Genomic DNA, 18,714 nt, shown 5'->3' on the forward strand with positions numbered 1-18,714 from the left:
CTCCTGCCGGTGAAAGGTTGTGGCATCGGGGCTGGGGGTGGAAATTCTGGAATCAGGTCCTGCTCACCATTTAAAGGTGTCCAGAGCTGCCTGACTCCGTGAAAATCTGGTCTGGTTTTAATCCATGAAAATCCAGCCCATTGCCTCCATGTCCACTCTGATCAAAACTATTCATAATTTTAAAAATCTCTGTTAGGTCACCCCTCAGACATGTTTTTCCAAGACCAACCACATCAAAGGCACATAAATGTTGCGGAGAATAAGGAAGTTAACGCATTTTTGTCACAAGATAATGCTGGCAACCTGAGCCATGTTGGGCTTGATGCGGTGAGCAGGGTAGACACCACAAAGAGCGGATAGCTCAGAATTTGGTGGTATGTACAGCATACGATTTTTTGAGGTGACATAGCTGGACCCAATTTGCAGCGGGAAAGAAACAGTGGCTTTGTAATCTAAAGATTCTGAATGTTTTGGTGTGCAGTGAAGCCTCAAGTAGCTCTTCGCAAATATCTGCTGGCTTCACCCATCATTACTTATCTGAACAACAATCTCCAGGTATGCCTTTAAATTGCAAAGCTCTGGTCCCAATTACAACTGAAACTTGATCCTACTAGCCAGGTCAGTTCAAAGGCATTCAGTACTCCTTGCAGACTGAAAAAAAGCTATTAGGGTAGTGTTAGAGCTTAGTGTTGATATTTATTAACCTTCTTCCCCCAGGTTGTTTTTGGATTCAGATTTTCCTACCTTTTTTGAAACTTACAACAAAAAATGAAATGCGTTCCAAAGAAAAAAAAAAAATGTTTTATTTTAAATCAAACCTAGGAGGTAAATTATCAAATTTCCCTGCCACGGGAATCGTCACGGGAGGGACAGACAGTTTAACGGACTATTGAAAGGTACGTTGGCTTTGGCGGGAATTTCTGGTCCCTGTGTGGGCGGTATCGGATAAAAACGGCCACAATAAAAAAAACTTAATTGGTCCTTATGTTTTAAGGATTTTGTAAAATTACCTGTCGAGAATCAAATTTAACGGATAAAAAGAAGGCCAAGCATATAGGCTAGGTCTGCACTGTATGTTCTATGTCTATGTATGCATGGCGATGGTGGCATACAAACAAGGAGTAGGCCATTCAGCCCCTCAAGCCTGTTTCACCATTTATTAAGATCATGGCTGATCGGCAAAGTGGTTAGCACTGCGTCTCATAGTGCCGCCGGGTTTATTTCTGGCCTTGTTGACTATGTGGAGTTTACACGTACTCCCCCTGACTGCGTAGATTTCCTCTGGATGCTCCGGTTTCCTCCCACAGTCCAAAGGTATGCAGGTTAGGTGGATTGGCCATTCTAAAATTGCGTCTTAATGTTCAAAGATGTGCAGGTTATGTGAGGTTGTAGGGATAGGGCGGAGGAGTGGGCCTAGATAGGATCCTCTTTCAGAGGGTTGGTGCACTGCGGGGATTCTATGATAGTAACCTGAAATTTGCATCGCGCCTTCCCCCAGCAACATATCAACTCTTTGCTCACCAATAATCTACCGAGGGTGGCTCAGTAGTTACCACTGGTGCATCACGGCGCTGAGGACCTGGGTTTGATTCGCGTGGAGTTTACACATTCTCCCTATGTCTGCGTGGGTCTCACCCCCTCAATCCAAAGATGTACAGGGTAGGTTGATTGGCCACGCTAAATTGCTCCTACAGTGAAAAAAAGAGAATTGGATGCTCTAAATTTATAAAGGAAAAAAAAACAAGAATCTATTTAGCTCTGCCTTGAAAATATTCAAAGACTCTGCTTCCACCACCTTTCCAGGAAGAGTGTTCCAAAGACCCACGACCTCCTGAAAGGAAAAACTTCTCTTCTCCATCTTAAATGGGTGACCGCTTATTTTTAACCAGTGAGCCCTAGTTCTAGATTCTCCACAAGAGGTAATATTCCCTCCACATCCACCCTGTCAAGACCCCTTTTAATGAAGTCACAGAACACAGACCATACAGTGCAGAAGGAGGCCATTCGGCCCATCGCATCTGCACCGACCCACTTAAGTCCTCACTTAAACCCTATTCCCGTAACTCAATAACCCCTCCTAACCTTTTTGGACACTAAGGGCTATTTAGCATGGCCAATCCACCTAACTTGCACATCTTTGGACTGTGGGAGGAAACTGGAGCACCCGGAGGAAACCCACGCAGACACGGGGAGAACATGCAGACTCCACACAGACAGTGACCCAGCGGGGAATCGTACCTGGGACTCTGGTGCTGTGAAGCCACAGTGCTAGCCACTTGTGCTTCCGTGCTGCCCACCTCTTACTCTTACTCAGTAAGTAAGTCACATCTTACTCTTCTCAATTCCAGCAGATAAAGGTACAATCTTTCCAAACTTTCCTCATTCGACAACCTGCCCATTCCAGGAATTAATCTGGTAAACCTTCTCTGAACAGTTTCCAACGCATTTGGCATTGTAGTAATGTCACTGGACTACTAATCCAGAGAGCCTGGCTAATCCTCTGGGGTTCAAATCCCACAGCTCGTGGAATTTAAATTCAATTAATAAAATTGGGAATATGAAGCTCATCGATTGGCCACAAAACCCATCAGGTTCACGACTGTCCTTCAGGCAAGGAACTCTGCCATCCCTTACCTTGTCTGGCCGACATGTGACTCCAGATCCACATCAATGTGGCTGAAACTGCCCTCTGAAATGGCCTAGCGAGCCACTCAGTTCAAAGGCAATTAGTGATGGGCAGCAAATGCTGCACTTGGCTGATGATGCCCACATCTCGTAAAAGAATGCAAAAGAAATCTGTACAAAAGTAACTGCTTTTCTTTGCTCTGTTTCCTTGTCAACTACAGACAAAAGAAAACAAAGTGTAGCAGCTGATGCCACATGTAGTAAGACCATAAGACATAGGAGCTGAATTAGGCCACTCGGCCCATCAAGTCTGCTCCGCCATTCAATCATGGCTGATATTTTCTCATCCCCATTCTCCTGCCTTCTCCCCATAACCCCTGATCCTCTTATTGCTCGGTTCCTACTTGGATTGCAAGGTACATCCTATTCCCGTACCAGCCTCCCCGAACAGGCGCCGGAATGTGGCGACCAGGGGCTTTTCACAGTAACTTCATTTGAAGCCGACTTGTGACAATAAGCGTTTTCATTTCATATTCTATGCTAAGTCCAACTTGACCAACCATCTTGACATTCGTTAGCTCTGAATACAAGTGCCTTCGATTGAAAATCAAAACTCTTTGATCGCCTGTCCCCATCTCTACAACTCCTCCAGTCTGACTCAAACCTCTCAAACCGTCCCCTTTCTGTATGTCTATAACGGTCATCTCTGCCATCAGCCAGCTGGGCCCCAGCCTTTGGAATTACACCCCGACCCTCCAAACTCTCTATAACTTCGCAACTCTCTCCGATAAAACCTTACCTAACAACCACCTCCTTAGCCAAGCTCAAAGGCTGCTGTCACAATGCCTTAATCATAGATTCATGCATTCTTTTAAATATAATAGTTTGCTAAACTTCTTTGGGTCTTTTATTTATGCCGAAGATAATGGTTTTTTTTCTAAGTCAAAGGATGAGGGGACAGTAGCAATGTCACTCTGGACTAGTAATCCAGAGGCCCAAGATAATGCTATGGTAACATGGATTCAAATCCCATGTGTTGCTAACTTTGCCTTAGTTTAATTGCTCTGTTTTATCACCTTTGCTCTTGAGTCGCCAGGTATCTTTATGATACCGCCACGTGGTTCAAGTCCGAGTAATGATCAATAATCCAATACACTGATTAGTAAGATTTAAATCAAAGCACATTTATTATACACAGTAATCACTACTCATGAATAAATTCTACAGCTAAGCTACTTCTAGAACTAACAGGCCTATACTTAACTTGGAACTGGCCCACCAGGTCAGGGAAACAAATGGCCTTTCATTCGGGTTCTGAGCCTGCGGGATTCAAAGTTGGTACAGATTGATAGCTAGGAGCGCCTATCTCGTAGCGAGCGTTGAAGTAAGACTTACAGGTTCGATCGGCTGCTGAAGAGTGACGAGAGCTGGAAGAGAGCTGCAAGCGGTGGAAGAGAGCGACTTGAACTTGGGGCTCAATTCTTATAGTCCCCAGGGGCTTCCCGCCTTTAGTGGCGGGCCCTGTACCTGGTCCCAAGTGATTGGACTTTATCCCAATCGCTTGGTTCGATTTTCTCCAATGCTGGAGCGGTTCCCTGATCGATGGGCGGTCTTGAGGTGGTCGTTCACCTCCTTTTGTGTAGGCTTCTGCTGGCGCCGAAGAGTCTGGTTTTGCTTTGTGTGTCTAAATGTTGCTTATTGTTCCCGGGGATTGCTCATTAGTATGCAGGTGGCTGGTGTTTTGTTATGCTGATGGTTGCTGGTATCGATCTTGTCTGGCTTTTCCAGAGGTAAATACACAGCCAACCTGCAGCTGCTCGTTTTTGTCCTGTTGGCTGACTTTCCCATCAGCCTTTGCCGTTCGCCATTTTAAATCGGGAGTTGGCCATTTTAAGTGGCTACACATGACAGCTGGTGAAATTCAGGGCGGCACAGTGGCTAGCACTACTGCCTCACAGCGTCGGGTACCCGGGTTTGATTCTGCCCTTGGGCGGCTGTGTGGAGTTTGTGCATCTTCCCCATGTTTCCGTGGATTTCCTCCGGATGCTCTGGTTTCCTCCCACAGTCCAAAGATGTGCAGGTTAGGTGGATTGGCTATGCCAAATTTCCCCTTAGTATCCAAAATTGTGCATGTTAGCTGGGGTTACAGAGTTAGAGCAGGGGAGTGCTCTGCGATAGTTTCCTAGAACAGTATGTTGTCATGAGAATGTCACTTTAAGAAATAGTTAGCTGCTCATGTTACTGCAGTGATGTCAGAGTGTGGATGGAACTGAACTCTGGTTCTGCTTTTTAGTTTCACTTTGAGAAAAGCTTGGGTGTGTTTGTCTTTTTGGTTTCGTTTTTCAGTGTGTTGCAGCTGAAGTCAGCCAAAGCAGTTGTATTGTTGAGCTCTCTGCCATGAAGGACTATCTCTGAATCATTTGGTGAATTCAGAATTATAAATGTTTTCAGTATTGAATGTAAACTCTGATGTGCTTCTGTTTAAAGGTTTGTTAAGTCTTTTGGATGTAAAAGGACAGGTTAAAGGATTACTTAGTGTTGTATTCTTTGAGGGTTATCTTTGAATTAATGGTTGCTAAGATATTCACTGTTTGTTTTAAAAAGGTTAACTTGAGTTCATAGAATAAACATTGTTTTGTTTAAAAAAATACTGGTCCATTTCTGCTGTACCTTACCTGTAGAGTGAGCCATGTGCTCCTCACAATCTATTAAAAGTTGTGGGTCAGGTGAACTCCATGATACACTTTGGGATTCTCTAAACCCTGACCCATAACAATGTAATGGAACCTATGAGGGAACAAATGGTCCTCGATCTGGTCCTGTGTAATGAGACAGCATTGATTAATGATCTCATAGTTAGGGATCCTCTCGGAAGGAGCGATCATAATCTGGTGGAATTTAAAATACAGATGGAGGGTGAGAAGGTAAAATCAGGGATCAGTTTTGTGCTTAAACAAAGGAGATTACAATGGGACGAGAGAAGAGCTAGCTAAGGTAGACTGGGAGCAAAGACTTTATGGTGAAACAGTTGCGAAACAATGGAGAACCTTCCAAGCGATTTTTCACAGTGCTCAGCAAAGGTTTATACCAACAAAAAGGAAGGATGGTAGAAAGAGGGAAAATCGACTGTGGATATCAAAGGAAATAAGGGAGAGTATCAATTTAAAGGAAAACGCATACAAAGTGGCAAAGATTAGCGGGAGACTAGAGGACTGGGAAATCTTTAGGGTGCAACAGAAAGCTACTAAAAAAAGCTATAAAGGAGAGCAAGATAGATTATGAGAGTAAACTTGCTCAGAATATAAAAACAGATGGTAAAAGTTTCTACAAATATATAAAACAAAAAAGAGTGGCTAAAGTAAATATTGGTCCTTTAGAGGATGAGAAGGAAGATTTAAAATGGGAGATGAGGAAATGGCTGAGGAACTGAACAGATTTTTTGGGTCGGTCTTCACAGTGGAAGACACAAATAACATGCTAGTGACTGATGGAAATGAGGCTATGACAGGTGAGGACCTTGAGATGATTGTTATCACTAAAGAAGTAGTGATGGGCAAGCTAATGGGGCTAAAGGTAGACAATGCTCCTGGCCCTGATGGAATGCATCCCAGAGTGCTAAAAGAGATGGCTAGGGAAATTGCAAATGCACTAGTGATAATTTACCAAAATTCACTAGACTCTGGGGTGATCCCGGTGGGTTGGAAATGACCAAACGTGACACCACTGTTTAAAAAAGGAGGTAGGCAGAAAGCGGGTAATTATAGGCCAGTTAGCTTAACTTCGGTAGTAGGGAAGATGCTGGAATCTATCATCAAGGAAGAAATAGCGAGGCATCTGGATGGAAATTATCCCATTGGGAAGACGCAGCATGGGTTCATAAAGGGCAGGTCGTGCCTAATTAATTTAGTGGAATTTTTTGAGGACATTACCAGTGTGGTAGATAACGGGGAGCCAATGGATGTGGTATATCTGGATTTCCAGGAAGCTTTTGACAAGATGCCACACAAAAGATTGCTGCATAAGATAAAGATGCATGGCATTAAGGGTAAAGTAGTAGCATGGATAGTGGATTGGTTAATTAATAGAAAGCAAAGAGTGGGGATTAATGGGTGTTTCTCTGGTTGGCAATCAGTAGCTAGTGGTGTCCATCAGGGATCAGTGTTGGGCCCACAACTGTTCACAATTTACATAGATGATTTGGAGTTGGGGACCAAGTGCAATGTGTCCACGTTTGCAGACGACACTAAGATGAGTGGTAAAGTAAAAAGTGCAGAGGATACCGGAAGCCTGCAGAGGAATTTGGATAGGTTAAGTGAATGTGCTAGGGTCTGGCAGATGAAATACAATGTTGACAAATGTGAGGTTATCCATTTTGGTAGGAATAATCGCAAAAGGGATTATTATTTAAATGATAAAATAACAACAATACTAAAACATGCTGCTGTGCAGAGAGACCTGGGTGTGCTAGTGCATGAGTCGCAAAAAGTTGGTTTTCAGGTGATTAAAAAGGCAAATGGAGTTTTGTCCTTCATTGCTAGAGGGATGGAGTTTAAGACTAGGGAGGTTATGCTGCAATTGTATAAGGTGTTAGTGAGGCCACACCTGGAGTATTGTGTTCAGTTTTGGTCTCCTTACCTGAGAAAGGATGTACTGGCGCTGGAGGGTGTGCAGAGAAGATTCACTAGGTTAATCCCAAACCTGAAGGGGTTGGATTACGAGGAGAGGTTGAGTAGACTGGGACTGTACTCGTTGGAATTTAGAAGGATGCGGGGGGATCTTATAGAAACATAAAATTATGAAGGGAATAGATAGGATAGATGCGGGAAGGTTGTTTCCACTGGCGGGTGAAAGCAGAACTAGGGGGCATAGCCTCAAAATAAGAGGAAGTAGATTTAGGACTGAGCTTAGAAGGAACTTCTTCACCCAAAAGGTTGTGAAACTATGGAATTCCTTGCCCAGTGAAGCAATTGAGACTCCTTCATTAAATGTTTTTAAGATAAAGATAGATAGTTTTTTGAAGAATAAAGGTATTAAGGGTTATGGTGTTCTAAAGTGGAGCTGAGTCCAAAAGAGATCAGCCACGATCTTATTGAATGGTGGAGCAGGCTCGAGGGGCCAGATAGCCTACTCCTGCTCCTAGTTCTTATGTTCTTATGAGTGGGCCTATGTCGGGTGCCCTTTTGGAGCGTTGGTGCAGGCTCGATGGACCGAATGGCCTCCTCCTGCACTGTAGGGATTCTGTTAGATTCTATGGAATGCAACTCAACTTTGTTAAAACATCAATAGATTGAGGAAGAAGCAAAATTAATGTTACCATTAAAACAATGTGAGATCATAGGGGTAAGAAATCAATGATTACTAATTGTCCATTGATAAATGAATCAGGGTGCGGGGAGCGGTGCAACACTGAGCAAAGAATTAAAGCAAAATTGCTCAAATCTGTTGTCCCAAAGTCTAACATCAAATTGAAAAAAAAAGCTGATTACCCACATTCCTTCTGATTATTTTGGGAGTTAAAAAAACTCCTTTGTAATGTAAACTGAACTTTGATAGCACCTGCTCTTCAGCAAGCGATTACTTGCGTAAAACATTCTCGGGGCTATAAATGCAAGACTGTGAAAATATTATCGACCATTAAAATCTACCACAGGGAACAGCATCGGCCTACTTTTCATTAATAGTGGGGGGGGGGTTTTTTGGGGGGGGGGTTATGAAAAAATGCAAGGGATTTTTTTTTAAATCACAAAGATTTGAGAGAAAGGGGGGAGAAACCAAAGACGAGCCAAGAAGCTGACAGGATTACAATGAAAGTCGGAAGGTTTGCAGGTGAGGGAGTTCTTTCAACAGTGCTACTCCTTAAATTTAAAGTCAGTGTGAGGAAGTGCATGAGGGGCTTACGGAAAGGTCTTGTTGTGAAGCGATGTGTTTACGGGGGGCGGGGGGCTGGTGGAGTGAGGTGGGACGTACCCTCCCCCGCGTTGTTCTCGTGAAGGAAAACCTCTTCCCCCCCGCCCCGCGCCTTTCGCGCACCCTGTCAATGTGTTGACAAGAAACTCGTGTCTGCCAAATAAAGAAAGGTAAACTCACCTTTACAGGAGGTTGAAGGAGGTACACAAAAAAATCCCCCCACGCTCTCGACATTCAACAAAAGCTCGTTCTTGTTGGATGATGCTAATAAACAAATGCTGTACCTTTCTCTCAGTTTTGCATGCTGACCCACCCTGTGCCTGGAGAATATAAAAATGTTCTGCACGCCGCTGAAGTTGAGAAGAAGAATGGTAGGTGTGTGTGAGAGAGAGAGAGAGAGAGTGAGTGATCTCAAATAATCCCTTCAGGCTACAAAGATTTTCACTGACTTCCTGCCAGCCAATGCACGCTTCTTTAAATCCCGGAACTTCTTAACTGCACAACAAAGTTTGCCAACTTGCCAATTGATATGAGGCCTTACCTTCTCCCCCGCCCCCTCCCCACCCCAAACAGTTATTTATTCATTCAGTTAACTATAACAATACAATTCAAGCGTGGCAGCAAAATCAATAGGTGAAATGAATTACGGGTCAATATGTAAAATGCAGTACAGACACTCCAGGGCATTGGTTTTTAATTTTCTATTGGTTGAAGGGCCCCTTTTTTAATGGATCAGTAATCATGAACCCGACTTTTGCCACCCTCCCCTCCCCCCAATAAAATTATACTACTCAAAATATGAAAGTGTTGCAAGTAAAGTGTATTTCAAATACTGCTTCTCTGCAAACAGGTATTTACTTAAGATATCAGATAGACAGGTGTGGCTGCATGCTTCTTAGTGCAGAGACTGTGGCAAGATCATGGAGAAAGCAGGGAGGAGACGAGGGACAACAGAGCAAAGAAAATACAAGGGTGTCTGGTGGGAGAGCAAGGGAAATTGAAAAACACAGCGTGGCCAGTGCAGAGGTGGATAGGAGCAAACAAGCCATCTGATATTTAAATAGGGGTGCAAACTTGTTTATTTTAACTGAGTTAACACCTCTGTAAAAATGGCAAGCACAGGAATGCAATACAGAAATGTTAAGTATTCATAGATTCATATCACAAAGAGTAATTTCTAGCCTTAATACCTTGCAGACACTTTGAACATATGATAAAGTTACCAATTATGAGTACATTCCGTATGGAAATTTTGAAACGCATATCTTAAAATATATAATGATAAATGACCAAGACAGTTCAAATGCAAATAAATATCATGAGTATCCGCAGCAGCTTAACAAAAATTGTAAAATCTATTAGAATCAATAAAGTTAGATAGTGGATGGTGTCCCAATTTTCTGTCACGAGCCACTCTGATGGTATCTACAAGGGCATCCCAATTTGGAACACCAGTTAGTGGGGGGTGCATAATCTTCTTTTTGGAATGGTGTGAGGAGTCGGTTGAAACCCCAGTGAGAATAACCAGTCCAATCATTGTACAAAATTATTAAAGTTTATTAAATTAAAGAAAAGCCAGCTACACACGAACTCTAGGTCAATTAGTATATGAATCACTGAACACACAGAGTTTATGTAGAACGTAGCGCTTGTTCCAAAATAGATCTAAGATCCCTGAACTCCTTAAGACTTCCACTTTCCCCAAAGAATAAATCTATATGACAAATCCAGCTTATAATTACCACACTGTATAGGGCTGATAATCAAGTTTGGGACACCTCTTTTCCTGGTTCAACAAAGATATTTAAACTGCCTTTACAAAGTTTTCTGCACAGTGTTGGCTCTAAGACTTAGATGTAAAACTGGCCTTCCAGGCTGTTATATATAAATTAGCCTCCCTGCTTCTCAGGGTACTGGCAATTTGATTCTGCATTCTGTGTAATTGGCTGTCTGCCTCTCTCAACCTCCTTTACTCCAGAAATTAGCATGTGTATGCGTCCACTGATCTTTCAGTTGTCGAGGTAAGCTGTTCCAACTAATAGGGCAATTTACACCGGATTCGGTCTAGATGCCTGTTAATCTCCTTACTGGAAAAGTTCCATACCATCATGGGCGCGATTCTCCATTTCAGAGACAAAGGGCGGGTTTCTCAGTCCTAGTGTGGCTCGGCATCCGCTCTGTTTTGCCGGCTGGTCAATGGGGTTTCCCATTGTGGGGCAGCCCCACGCCGTCAGGAAACCCCTGAGCTGCCGGCAAAATGGAGAATCCCGACGGCGGAGAATTCAGCCATAAGTATTGATGCCAGACTGAATCAGTGGAATTCTGCGACAACAAAATTGGCACCGGTACCGGATCACTTCATGAACTGCTAATGGGCTAGCATCGGCTCCACTTGGAACACGAGCAATTCCAATGAAAAACTGTGTCCGATTTACGGGATTGGGATTGACACTCGAGAGGCTGACAAGCTGCAGCTGCATATTAGTACTCCACTCCCCACACATACTCTCTGCATTGCACAGAGAGCAGAATCCCTGTTTGCAGACACCGAGCTGGAGACCCTGCTGGATGCCGTGGAGGAGAGGTGGGCTACCCTGTACCATGTACTCAGGTGTACACAGGGCCTGGGCACAGGTGGCAGATGCCATGAGTGCCATGGGCCCTTCCCCCAGGACTGGACAGCTGTGCCGCAAAAAGCTGCAAGAACTCCTCAGGTTGGCCAAGGTGAGTAGGCAGCACCGTGCCCCTGGCACTAACCCACGAACACACACTCGCAACCCCTCCACCCGGAGGGCAATCCCACCTGCCACAGTGTGCACGCTCCCCACCCTGCACCACATGCCAACACCCATACCGACCATCATGGCTGGGTGGTAGCCGCCCACCCCCTGTGCTGCATGTGTCCGGCTGACATACTTTTCCCTTTCTGTCTACTGCACGCCCCTCCCCCCTCCGAGGGGAAGGCGGCACATAACCGCCGGGAGAGGGAGAAGAACGGAAGGGGACTGCTGAACTTGTGGCCCCTCACTGCAGCGGAGCAGTGGGCACTGGAGCTGCTTGGTGGGTTTGGAGGGAGGGCAGTCACCGAGGCAGGTTGGCATCGGGCAAGCAAGCGAACCCCTGTTCAGTTGCAGTTCCCCACACTACCCCCACACCATCAGTCACCACCCCCTCACCATCGCCACACCACTCCCACACCACCACCCCAACGCGTGATCCACTCATGCATCGTATCTGCAGGATTACCTGGTGATGGACGGCCCCTTCTTCTGTTCACGACCCCAACCCAAAGCGATACCAGCAAGGACCAGGCAACGGCCAGCGACGGGAACCCCCAAACCGCAGGCCGAAACTCCTCGGACCGCCATTCCGGGTTCGACTCTGACTTCCCATCATAGCTGCCTCCAACATCCTCCACCATCCCAGAGACACTCAACTTGGTGGGCAACTTTAGTCAAGAGGACTTCCGGTTGCGGCTATGTGGAGCTAAGACGCACATTCGGCGGATCCCGCTAAAACTGACTTTTGGGCTCTCCAGAGGAGCCCCAACGGCAATTTTCCGACGACTTCCAGTGTGGGAAGGTGATAGCAAGGTCCACCACCCATAGTATATGGATTGGACCAGGAGCGGAGCAGTCAAAAAAGCGTTTTTGGAGCAGCGAGAAGTGCGAGAGAGAAAAAACAAGATGGCGGCGGGCGGAGATCAAGCGGCATGGGTGCAGGAGCAGCAGGAGTTTCTCAAGTGCTACTTTGAGGAGCTGAAGAAAGAGGTGCTGGCACCAATGCTGACGGCGATCGAGGGGTTAGTGGAGACCCAGAAGGCCCAAGGGGCGGCGATCCGGGAGGTGCGGGAAAAAACCCACGGAGAACGAGGATGAGATCTTGGGCCTGGCGGTGAAGATGGAGGCACAGGAGGCGCTGCACAAGAGGTGGGCGGAAAGATTCGAGGACCTGGAGAACAGGTTGAGGAGGAAGAATCTTCGGTTTCTGGGTCTCCCTGAAGGAGTGGAGGGGGCCGATGCAGGGGCATATGTGAGCACGATGCTCAACTCGCTGATGGGTGCGGGGGCCCCTCCGAGTCCCCTGGAGCTAGAAGGGGCTCATCGGGTCCTGGCGAGGAGACCCAAGGCCAACGAGCCGCCAAGGGCGGTAGTGGTGAGGTTTCACCGTTTCGTGGATAGAGAGTGTGTCTTGAGATGGGCCAAGAAAGAGCGGAGCAGCAGGTGGGAGAATACGGAGATCCGAATCTATCAGGACTGGAGTGCGGAGGTGGCAAAGAAGAGAGCTGGTTTTAATCGGGCCAAGGCGGTGCTCCATCGGAAGGGGATGAGGTTCGGAATGCTGCAGCCAGTGCGATTGTGGGTCACATTTCAGGATCGACACCATTACTTCGAAACGCCTGAGGAGGCTTGGACCTTAATACAAACTGAAAAGTTGGACTCAAACTGAGGATTTGTGGTTGTGGGGGGGAATGTCGGTTGTATACAGGGTTTTAACCAAGCGTAGGGAATGTTCCACGGGGATGGAGGAAGAAATCTGATGGGGAGACTGTGAGAGAGTGTGGGCGCCGGTGCTGGAGGGAGGGCAGGCCCGGGGATGGGGGAATTGGGATAAGGCCGCAACAGGAGCGGCGCCAGAGGGGGCGGGGCCGGCTCAGGAAAGCGCGGGCTTTTTCCCGTGCTGGGGAAGGACGGGAGGGGGGGGGGGGGGGGTCGAGAAGCGCACACTGATTGCTGGGGAGGGGAGATTCCCACACGGGGGGGGGTCAATGGGAAGGCGGGGGAGGCCAGGGTCAGCTGACTTACGGGAGTGTTATGGGGGGAGCAAAAGAGCTAGATACGGATCTAGCGGGGGGAGGGGGAGGGGAGGGGGAGGGGAGGGAAATAGGGTTGCTGCTGCATTGGCCGATGGGGAACTGGAAACAGAAGAGGTGGTCGGGGCGGGGTGCTCCCATCTGGGGGGCTGGAGAGTGCGGGGGGGGGGAAGCCCCCAATCCGGCTGATAACTTGGAATGTGAGGGGCCTGAATGGGCCGGTTAAGAGGGCCCGGGTGTTCGTGCACTTGAAGGGACTGAAGGCAGACGTGGTCATGCTTCAGGAGACACATTTGAAGGTGGCAGACCAGTTCAGGTTAAGAAAGGGATGGGTAGGACAGGTATTCCATTCGGGACTGGATGCGAAGAACAGAGGGGTGGCAATACTGGTGGGGAAGCGGGTGTTATTTGAGGCCAAGAATATTGTAGTGGACAATGGAGGTCGATACGTGATGGTGAGCGGTAGGTTACAGGGGGCGTGGGTGGTATTGCTACGCCCCGAACTGGGTTGATGCTGGATTTATGAAGCGCATGTTGGGGCGGATTCCGTATCTGGAGACAGGAAGCTTGATAATGAGGGGGGATTTCAACACGGTGTTGGACCCAGCATTAGATCGCTCCAGATCTAGGATGGGGAAGAGGCCGGCTGCGGCCAAGGTGCTTAGGGGGTTTATGGACCAGATGGGGGGAGTAGATCCATGGAGATTTGCTAGGTCCCTGGCCAGGGAATTTTCTTTTTTTTCCTCACGTACACAGAGCCTACTCACGGATAGATTTTTTTGTTTTGAGTAGGGCGCTGATCCCAAAAGTGGAGGGAACGGAGTACTCGGCCATAGCTATCTCAGACCACGCCCCACACTGGGTGGAGCTGGAGTTAGGAGAGGAGAGGGACCAACGCCCGCTGTGGCGTCTGGATGTGGGATTACTGGCGGATGAGGAGGTGTGCGGGAAGGTGCGGGGGTGCATTGAAAGGTATTTGGAGGCCAACGACAACGGGGAGGTGCAGGTGGGGGTAGTATGGGAGGCGCTGAAGGCAGTGGTCAGGGGAGAGTTCATCTCCATCAGGGCTCACAGGGAGAAGAGAGAGGGCAGGGAAAGGGAGAGGTTAGTGGGGGAGATCCTAAGGGTAGACAGGAGATATGCAGAGGCCCCCGAGGAGGGACTACTGAGGGAGCGGCGAAGTCTCCAGACGGAATTCGACCTGTTGACCACAGGGAAGGCAGAGGCACAGTGGAGGAAAGCACAGGGGGCGACGTACGAGTATGGGGAGAAGGCGAGCCGATTGCTGGCACATCAGCTCCGTAAGAGGATGGCAGCGAGGGAGATAGGTGGAGTTAAGGATAGCAGGGGAACTACGGTGCGGAGTGCGGTGAAAGTAAATGAGGCATTTAAGGACTTCTATGGGGCTCTGTACAGATCTCAGCCCCCAGCGGGGGAAGAGGGGATGCAACAATTTCTAGATCAACTTAGGTTCCCGAGGGTGGAGGAGCAGGAGGTGGCTGGCTTGGGGGCGCCAATTGGGTTGGAGGAGCTGGTTAAAGGACTGGGGAGCATGCAGGCGGGGAAGGCCCCGGGGCCAGATGGGTTCCCGGTTGAGTTTTACAGGAAGTATGCGGACCTGTTAGCCACGTTGCTAGTGAGGACTTTCAATGAGGCAAGGGAGGGGGGGACCCTGCCCCTGACAATGTCCGGGGCGCTGATCTCTCTGATCCTGAAGCGGGACAAGGACCCACTGCAATGTGGGTCGTATAGACTGATCTCGCTCCTCAATATGGATGCTAAGTTGCTGGCAAAAGTGCTGGCTACGAGAATTGAGGACTGTGTCCCGGGGGTGATTCATGAGGACCAGAGGATTTGTAAAGGGCAGGCAGCTAAACACCAATGTGCGGAGGCTCCTCAATGTGATTATGATGCTCTCGGTGGAGGGAGAGGCGGAGATAGTGGCAGCTATGGACGCGGAGAAGGCCTTTGACCGGGTGGAGTGGGAGGATCTCTGGGAAGTGTTGCGGAGGTTTGGGTTTGGGCAGGGGTTTATCAGGTGGGTTAAGCTCCTATATAGAGCTCCGGTGGCGAGTGTGGCTACAAATCGACGGAGGTCGGAGTATTTTCAACTGTATCGAGGGACGAGGCAGGGGTGCCCTCTGTCCCCTCTGTTGTTTGCATTGGCAATTGAGCCTTTGGCTATGGCATTAAGGGAGTCCAGGAAATGGAGGGGGGTGGTCCGAGGGGGAGAGGAGGATCAGGTGTCGCTGTATGTGGACGACCTGTTGCTGTACGTGGCAGATCCAGTGGAGGGGATGGTGGAGGTCATGCGGATCCTAAGGGAGTTTGGGGACTTCTCAGGCTATAAGCTCAATGTAAGGAAAAGTGAGCTCTCTGTGGTGCATCCAGGGGACCAGGGAAGAGGGATAGATGACCTACCGTTGAGGAGGGCGGAAAGGAGCTTTCGGTACCTGGGGATCCAAGTAGCTAGGAGCTGGGGGGCCCTGCACAAACGTAATTTGACGTGGCTGGTGGAGCAGATGGAGGAGGACTTCAAAAGATGGGATGTGTTGCCACTCTCGCTAGCGGGCAGGGTACAGTCGATTAAAATGATGGTCCTCCCGAGGGTTCTCTTTGTGTTCCAGTGCCTTCCTATTATGATTACCAAGGCCTTTTTAAGTGGGTAGGTAGGAGCATCATGGGTTTTGTGAGGGCAAACAAGACCCTGAGGGTAAGGAGGGGGTTTCTGGAGCGTAGTAGGGACAGGGGAGGGCTGGCGTTGCCGAATCTGGGTGACTATTATTAGGCAGCCAACGTGGCGATGATCCGTAAGTGGGTAATAGAGGGAGAGGGGGCGGCATGGAAGAGGTTGGAGGTGGCGTCCTGCAAAGGAACGAGCCTGAGGGCGCTGGTGACGGCACCGCTGCTGCTCTCGCCGACAAGGTACGCCACGGGTCCGGTGGTGGCGGCAACGCTAAAGATCTGGGGGCAGTGGAGATGACATAGAGGTGAGATGGGAGCCTCGGTGTGGTCCCTGATCCGGGAGAACCATCGGTTCGTCCCAGGAAGGATGGACGGGGGGTTTCGGAGCTGGCATCAGGCAGGGATCAGAAGGATGGGCGACCTGTTTCTCGACGGGACGTTTGCGAGCCTCAGGGCGCTGGAGGAGAAGTTTGGGTTACCCCCGGGAAATGCGTTCAGGTATATGCAAGTGAGGGCGTTTGTGAGGCGGCAGGTGAGGGGATTCCCGTTGCTCCCGACACAGGGGATTCAGGATAGGGTGATTTCGGGTGTATGGGTCGGAGAAGGCAAGGTTTCGGCGATATATCAGGAGATGAAAGAAGAGGGGGAGGCTTCGGTAGAGGAGTTGAAGGGCAAGTGGGAGGAGGAGTTGGGGGAGGAGATTGAAGAGGGTATGTGGGCTGATGACCTGAGTAGGGTTAATTCCTCTTCGTCATGTGCCAGGCTCAGCCTGATACAGTTTAAGCTCATTCACAGTGCGCATATAACAGGAGCGAGGCTGAGTAGGTTCTTTGGGATGGAGGACAGATGTGGGAGGTGCTCGGGAAGCCCGGCGAATCATGCCCACATGTTCTGGTTGTGCCCGGCACTAGATGGGTTCTGGAGGGGTTTCGCGAAGACTATGTCCAAGGTGGTGAAAGTCCAGGTCAAGCCAAGTTGGGGGCTGGCATTATTTGGGGTGGCGGACGAGCCGGGAGTGCAGGAGGCGGAAGAGGCCGGTATTCTGGCCTTTGCATCCCTGGTAGCCCGGCGGAGGATCTTGCTCATTTGGAAGGACGTGAAGCCCCCCAGTGTGGAAGCCTGGATAAATGACATGGCAGAGTTCATTAAGCTGGAGAGGATAAAGTTTGCCTTGAGAGCGTCTGCATAGGGGTTCTTCAGGCGGTGGCAACCGTTCCTAGACTATCTCGCGGAGCGTTAGAATGAGGTCGGTCAACAGCAGCAGCAACCCAGGGAAGGAGGGGGGGGTGTTTCTTTTGGGAGGGGGGTATTTGGGTGGGCGGGGAGGGCTTTTTCCCTAGGGGTACTTGTAAAAAAGCATATGGGAGGGTTATTATGTGCGGGAGAAACCCAATGCATAAGTTCTGTAGTATGTTTGATTGATATGTCTATGTTATGTTCTTTTCTCTTTCTCTTTTCTGTTACGGGGTGGGGTTTAATTGGTTGAAAATTTTTGTTGGAAAAACTTTGAATAAACATATTTTAAAAAAAAACTTTAGTCAAGAGTCTCCTGGGGTATTATCTGGTGCGCACCACACATGTGCTGCCATACATCAGGTGGAGGCAGGAACCCCTGAGAGGGAGGGGGGACAGTCGGGAGGCTGCACGATCCAGGGACTAACTGCTGTCCGAACTGGCCTCGGACTTCTGGAAAAGGCAGTATTGGAGATGCAGACGCAGAGTCAGGGACTACATGAGGGGCTGCCATCGACTATCCAGCGCCTGAAGGTGCAGCTGGAGGAATCCAACCATCTGCAGGGACAGGAGACGGTGCCGACCAGCCGTGCCACCCAGGCCAACAACGTCCAGGTGGTGTCCATAGTGGAGGCCTTGGGGGCACAGGTATTGGCCATGGGTCAGGAGGTCCAAGACATGTGCGGGCAATGGCTGAGGCACAGGACAGGGCTGCCCTGTCACAGGCAGCCATGTATGAGAGCAAGAGCATTTCGCAGACTAAGCGGGTCATTGCTGAGGGCATCGGTGGCATTGCCTGGGTGCTGGCCAACCCGAGCCAGTCATATAGTGAGGTGGCATACTCCCAGAGTGAGGTGGTCCACTCCCTGTTGTCCATGGCATGAGCATTGAGACCCTGGCCGAGATGGAAGCGGGCCTCCAGGAACAGATGGTGGGGCAGAGTCAGATGGTGAGGGAATCTCAGGGGTTAGCTCCAGTCGCACGCTCATTTGAAAGAGTAGCCAGGGGACCATCGGGCACCCGAGAGAGGTGGAGGTGATGGGGTCCTGGCCGGTGACTCCTGCGGGGAAGGTGACGGAAGACACCTCTCCTGTCCCTGGCGCATCTGATGGGCTTCGGGCAGAACAGGGTGGCACCACGCCACCTGAGAAACCTGGATGACTGCTGGGCCCATCCAGGCCTGGTCGTTCCATAGGACGGCCAGCAAAGGGGACCTATGGCACAAGGCGGGAACCGCAGCAGCCATCTCTACTCCTGGTGTTAGCCTGGGGCTCCACTTGGATGTAGCGTGAGGGCCCGAAAGGCCAGGAAGGTAGACACCATTTAGGCTGGCACAGGTGCAGCACACAGTATAGCGTTAGGAGCTAGGGCACAAACCTGTACAAAAATGTTCACTGTTTTACATTAAACACCTGTTCACAGCATTGCAACCAGTCTCGGCGCTCTGTCAG

The 18,714-nt window shown here is 49.1% G+C and overlaps 1 protein-coding gene across 3 annotated transcripts in view; it reads right to left on the reverse strand.

The window, feature by feature from the left end:
- The window catches only part of fermt1 (FERM domain containing kindlin 1), a 163,105-nt gene extending 154,115 nt beyond the window's left edge, over positions 1–8,990 (reverse strand). The window contains exon 1 of one of the 3 annotated variants that reach the window (XM_072506032.1): positions 8,817–8,990. The gene's annotated coding sequence lies outside the window, so the exon portion shown is untranslated. Of the gene's footprint in view, positions 1–1,521; positions 1,632–8,712 lie in introns of those variants that run through there. The other 2 variants (XM_072506028.1, XM_072506040.1) reach the window with 2 other exon arrangements.
- Positions 8,991–18,714: the final 9,724 nt, after the last annotated feature.

The sequence above is a fragment of the Scyliorhinus torazame genome, chromosome 1, assembly GCF_047496885.1.
Source record: "Scyliorhinus torazame isolate Kashiwa2021f chromosome 1, sScyTor2.1, whole genome shotgun sequence".
NCBI classification, from domain to species: Eukaryota; Metazoa; Chordata; class Chondrichthyes; order Carcharhiniformes; family Scyliorhinidae; genus Scyliorhinus; species Scyliorhinus torazame.